Source organism: Orycteropus afer, unplaced genomic scaffold (assembly GCF_000298275.1).
Source record: "Orycteropus afer afer isolate SDZICR_OR568_19922 unplaced genomic scaffold, OryAfe1.0 scaffold00313, whole genome shotgun sequence".
NCBI lineage: Eukaryota > Metazoa > Chordata > Mammalia > Tubulidentata > Orycteropodidae > Orycteropus > Orycteropus afer.
The window spans coordinates 3,466,998-3,473,828 of NW_006921900.1; positions in this window are offsets into that span (position 1 = coordinate 3,466,998).

Sequence of the window (6,831 nt, forward strand, 5' to 3'; positions counted from 1 at the left end):
GTGCTGAGGCTGCCAAGCCCAAGGTTGACAAGTAAAAAGGCATAGTCCCAATGTTACCAAGCAACATGCTTCTAATTCAAGTCTAGAAGAAGTCCCAAGATCAGCAGGGCATGGCAGGCTGTTGAACAACAACTTGGCTACATGCAGAGTTCAAGTATGCCAAAAGGCTGGAGACCAATCCCTAAGCTTCTCCTTATATACAGAAAGCAGACCACATCCCTAAAGCAGCTACTCAGCTGCTCATGGCAGATTCCACTATGGAGTTGATTGCCCACCTCATCATGGGGAATAACTACCTCCAGTTGTCCAGCCACTCAACCAGGCCCAGCCAAGTTGACAATAACCTTAACTCCCGCACTTAGTAACTTGTTGTTGTTATGTGCTGTCAAGTCAGACCCAACTCATAGCTACCCCTCCTTGGGTTTCCGAGGCACTATCACTACGGAAGTAGATTGCCCAACCTTCCTTCCAAGGAATGGCTGGTGGGTTTGAACCACCAGCCTTCTGGTTAGCAGTCAAGTGCCTTAGGCACTACGCTACCAGAATTCCCACACCCAGTAACTACTCTGAATTAATAGATGATGAGGCATTTCATAAGCAACATAGATCAACTGGAAAAGCAAACATCCATAATCAGTGACCAACAATAAAGTGATACAATCATACCAATCACCAAAATATTCCAGAGTGGGAAAGAATGTAGTAAATATAGCAAATCTGTATCAGGTTGTACAAAAAAGACAAAAGGAAGAGTCCCTGGAAGAAAAACTTGCTTCACACAAAGGCCCAATTCAGGAAATGGCATATGATCTAGAACCAATGGTACTGAAGGAGGAAGTCAAAGCTGCAATGAAAGAATTGGCAAAGAACAAAGCTCCAGGAATTGATGGAATACCCATTGAGATATTTCAACAAATGGATGCCCCATTGGAGGCACTCATTCAGTTATGCCAAGAGATTTGGAAGACAGCTACCTGGCCAACTGACTGGAAGAGATCCATATTTGTACCCATTCCAAAGAAAGGTGATCCCACAGAATGTGGAAATTATAGAACAATATCATTAATATTGCACACAAGTAAGATCTTACTGAAGATAATTAAAAAAAACATTTGCAGCAGTATATTGGCAGAGAACTTCCAGAGGTGCAAGCTGGATTCAGAAGAGGACGTGGAACGAGGGATATCATAGCTGTTGTCAGATGGATCTTGGCTCAAGGCAAAGAATACCAGAAAGATGTTTACTTGTGTTTTATTGACTATGCAAAGGCGTTTGATTGTGTGGATCAAATACCAGCAGGGTCACCCATGGTGGAGAGGTTTCAGTGGAATTTCCAGACTGAGACAGACACAGAAGGAAAGGGCCATCTACTCCTCAAAAAATTGGCCAGTGAAAGCCTTATGAATAGTGGTGAAATACTGTCTGATATATTATTAGAAAACTTTATGAACAGCCCTGAAACACTGTCCAATATAGTGCTGGAAGATGAGCCCTTTAGGTCAGAAGGCACTCACAATACCACTGGGGAAGAGCTGCCTCCTCAGAGTAGAGTCGACTTTAATGATGTAGATGAAGATTGACCAGTTCTTTTTGGTACAGTGACTCTGTGTATTCCTGCCATCTTCTGTTGATGTTTCCTGCATCATTCAATATTTTGCCCATAGAATCTCTCAATATTGCAGCTTGAGGCTTAAATTCTCTTGGAATTGTTTTAATTGTCTTTAACTTCAAGTCGAACTTGCATATAAGCCGTTGATGATCTGTTCCACAATCAGCTCCGGGCCTGGTTTTGGCTGAAGATATTGAGCTTTTCTACCACCTCTTGCCACAGATGTAGCCAATCTGATTCCTGTGTGTTCCATCTGGTGAAGTCCACATGTAGAGCCACCGTTTGTGTGTTGAAAAAAGGTGTTTGCAATGAACAAGTTGTTGGTCTTGCAAAATTCTACTATGCGAGTTCCAGCATTATTTCTGTCACCAAGGCCAAATTTTCCAACTACCGTGATTTTCTTTGTTTCCAACTTTTGCATTCCAGTCACCAGTGATAATTAACACATCCTGATTGCATGTTCCATGAATTTCAGACTGCATAAGTTGATAAAAATCTTCAATTTCCTCATCTTTGGCTTTGGTGGTTGGGGCATAAATTTGAATAATAGTCGTATTAATGGGTCTTCCTTGTAGGCATATGGGATTATCCTATCACTGACAGCATTGTGCTTCAGGACAGATCTTGAAACATCCTTTGTGATGATGAATGCCACGCCATTCCTCTTCAAACTGTCATTCCCAGCATAGTAGATCACATGGTTGTCTGATTCAAAGTGGCCAAAACCAGTCCATTTCAGCTCACTAATGCCGAGGATATCAATCTTTATGTGTTCCATTTCATTTTTGACAACTTCTAATTTTCCTAGATTCATACCTCATACATTCCATGTCCTGATTATTAATGGATGTCTGCAGCTGTTTCTCTTCAATTTGAGTGGTGCCACATCAGCAAATAGAGGTCTCAAAAGCTTTACCTTATCCATATGAGTAAGGCTGGGTTTACTCTGATGATGCAGCTCTTTCCCAGTCCTATTTTGAGAGCATAAAGTTGCACGGTAATGTAGCAAACAGTGTTTCTTTGCTATTCATAAGGTTTTCCCTGGCCAATTCTTTGAGAAGTGGATGGCCTATTCCTTCTTTCTAGTCTGTCTCAGTCTGTAAGCTGGGCTGATACCTGTGCACCATGTGCATCCCACTGGGTTTGAAACACCAGTGGCTCAGCCTCAAAACTCACATCAGCACGTCACCACGGTAGGACTAACCGACAGACAGGTTTGTCTCCCTGTTGGAAACCTCTCATACCACCCTTACCTGGGTCCCTGTGGCTGACTCAATCTTTAGAAACTCTGTTTTTCCAAGATTACATCCCTTCATTGTATGAAGTATTAAGATCTTTTAAAACACTCAAGATAACAAACAAAAAAGAAGATCTAGGTGTCTAATTCACAACTTGAGAAAGTTGGGAGCAAACCAGAATTCTATCTTATATAAACATTAAGAGTTCATTCTATATTTACCGGTAGCAACAAAGGAAGAAGAAGAGAGTCAGAAACAGGATGAAGAAATGGAATGTGTAGCTGGCTGATTGCCTTCATGAAAAACTACCTCCTTTGCCATGACACCAGAAGAGCTAGATGGTGCCTAGCTGCCATTACTGAACGTTTTGATCAAATATTCTATAGCATCATCATGATCAAAAGGGGGGCAATACAGAACAGAATTTCAAATTATCATGGCTCCAGACTTCCTGAAGCCATGGTGGCTAGATGAACCCCTGAAACTATTGACCTGATATAATCTTTAAACCTTAAACAAAAATTATCCCCTGACATTTTCTTAAAACCAAACAATAGTCTGCCTTGACCATTATGCTATTTTAAGAATTATCTATGTGCGATCAAAGTGACAAAAGCAACTCAAAATATTAGATAGGATACCTAGGGACCAGTGAGTTTATGTTAATGGGGGAGGAACAACTCAGAAAGGGGGGTGAGAATAGTTGCATAACTTGTATAATTCAAACATGCTCAACACAACTTTTCCTTTAGTAACATCATACTTCAGCATATAATGTTTATGATCAGCTTCTATGTTATCACATAATAAATAAAATAATACCAAATTGAACACATTATGGTAATTAACAATTTTTATTGTGTCAACAAGTATGCTGATAAATTCAGCTAACTTTCTTTTTTTTTTTTTTTTTATTCAGCTAACTTATTTATTGGTGGGGAGCATGACTTTCTCAATGAAGGAAGCAGTATGTTGATGCATTCTGATACAAGCTTCTTAATCTAGGTAAATACTTCAGACTGTTTTCCTGTCATTTCAATTTCATCAGCAGAACATACTATTACACAAAGGCTAAACTCCAAACCACATTTGCTGACATTGATCATGGCAATGTCAAACTGCTGTAAAATTTTCTGTTGACTTTCAATGGCCACGCTTATCATAGGCAGGTTTTGGACTTGCACAGGACTGTGAAGCATACTTTTGAAAAGCACTGCTCTACATGATTCTCTCTTATTCCAGCTTCTAGTAATCACTCCCTCCCCTCATCTTTTCAAGCCTAGGGGGGTAACAGTTTGGCTGCTACTAACTCTAGGTACTACACTCCTCCATATAATTTCCTCACACCTACCAGTTGCCATTGAGTCATTACTTACGGTGACCCCATGTGTGTCAGAGTAGCACTCATAAAGTTTGTGAGTTTACTACTCAGAGTAGTACCCATAAAGTTTTCAACAGGTAATTTTTCAGAAATAGATTGCCAGGCCTTTCTTCTGAGGTGCCTCTGGGCTAGCAGCTGAACAGGTTAACCATTTACATCACCCAGGGACTCCTCCCCCATACCTACACCTTTGTAAATTGTAATTTTGTTGAGCAGACTTCCTCCTTGAATTATCCTAATCTAAGCATGCCATCTGTTTTCTCTTGGGAAATGTTTTCTTATACAATCTCCAAAGATAGCATCGTGCCTGACAATGAGAAAATGGACAGTATGATTACTGAATATATGACCCGATACTGTGCATCAATCCTTAATGAAGGATTAAGATCATCTCTTGCAGGAGGTTCACAGAAGGAAAGGACCAAAAGCGCAACATAAACTCAGGTCTCTCCCTGAGATGGTCAGTCTCCCCTTCAGAGCTGGAGCCCTAGCATGGCACCACCACTAGCTCTTTTAGTGCCTTTGTGTGAATGAGAAAAAGGCACAGACTCTGGGAGGATGCAGCTCCAAGATCACATGGCTTGGGTCATGGATTGTAGGCTGTCTTTCAACACTGAAAACAAGGTATTCTTTGAACAGCAACAAAGCAACCTATTGCCATCAAGAAAATTCCTACTCATGGCAACCCCATGTATTGCAGAGTGGAACTGCTCCATAGGGTTTTCTTGGCTGTAATCTCTACAGAAGCAGATTCTAACATTTACCTTCCATGGAGCCATTGAGTGGGTTTGAACTGTCAGCCATTCAGTTAGCAGACAAGCTGAAACCATTTATACCACCCAGGGACCTACTTGAACACTCCATACCATTTTAAGCAACGGGCCTACCCAGGCTGAGCGAGCCAGCGCGTCATTCCACCTGCACCTAAGATAACTACTAAATGTTTGGTATTGTTTAGAAATGTAACCAATTAAGTATGACTCTCTGAAAAATTCACTGCAACTCAGATTTTGCTGGAAATGTAATGTTTTTGTTTGCAGGGTAATCTCTTCCACACATTTTCTCCTTAGCTTCCTGAATGCAGGAGGAGAGTTCTTGCTTACATCACTCACATATGTAGTATTGTAATCTGACTGGGCCACAGGATCTCTGGAGCTAAATGTTTCCTTTAGTTCTTCTAGATTTAATCGTGCTGCTCCCTGAGAGGCCATTAAGACCCACCCTTGACCATGACTGCAATTAGCCAGGGGGTTGGGGTGGGGATGGTATTATGAAATAATTCTTTCTGGCTGGCACTGGGCACCACACTCACAGGGGCTGCATTGACCTCTAGGGGTGGGTTCAGAAGCAGGGAAGGAACTATTCAAGGGAGCAGGGTGGGGAAATGGGATAACTTGTCAGAGCCTTGTGATTCAGATCTTCCTGTTGTAGATAAGTGATTTTGTTTGACATGAATTCCCAGAATGCCTGACACACCCACATATAAACGGGTCCAAACCCATTCCAGAACTCTTTGTGAATGAGTTGAGTGTTTGCAACAGCTTCTATGTCTCTTGAGCAGATTTACCCAATGCAATACCTCATTTGATTTCTTGACTGCTACTTCCATGGGCATTGATTGTGGATCTAAGAAAAATTAAATCCTTGACAACTTCAATCTTTTCTCCATTCGTCATGATGCTGCTTATTGGTTTAGTTGTGAAGATTTTTGTTTTCCTTATGTCGAGGTGTAATTCATACTGAAGGCTATGTAGTCTTGGATCTTCATCATTAAGTGCTTCAATTCCTCTTCACTTTCAGCAAGCAAGGTTGTGTCATCTGCATATTGCAGGTTGTTAATGAATCTTCTTCCAATCCTCCTGCCACATTCTTCTTCCTATAGTCCAACTTCTCAGATTATATACTCAGCATAAAGACTGAATAAATATGGGGAAAGGATACAACCCTGACACACATCTTTCCTGAATCCAAACCATGCCATATCCCTTGCTCTGTTCAAATGACTGCCTCTTGATCTATGTATAGGTTCCTCATGAGCACAATTAAGTGTTCTGGAATTCCCATTCTTCCAAGTGTTATCCATCATTTGCTAGGATCCAAACAGTTGATGCCTTTGCATAGTCAATAAAACACAGGTAAACATCTTTCTGGTATTCTCTCCTTTCAGCTAAGATCCATCTGACACCAGCAATGATGACAACATCCCTCATTCTACATTCTCTTCTGAATCTGACTTGAATTTCTGGCAGTTCCCTGTACTGCTGCAACTGTTTCTGAATTATCTTCAGCAAAATTTTGCATAGCCATGGGTAAAACTCACTTCCATCAAGTCAGTTCAACTCATAGCAACTCCTCCTTGTGTTTCTGAGGCAGTATCTCTACAGAAGTAGATTGCCCAAGCTTCCTTCTGAGGAGTGGCTGGTGAGTTTGAACCACCAGCCTTCTGGTTAGCAGTCAAATGCCTTAGGCACTACTCCACCAGAGCCACTGGTTGTTGTTGTTGTTGTTGTTTTGCCATCGAGTCGGCCCGACTCATAGCGACCCCTCCTTGGGTTTCCGAGGCAGTATCACTACGGAAGTAGGATTGCCCAACCTTCCTTCCA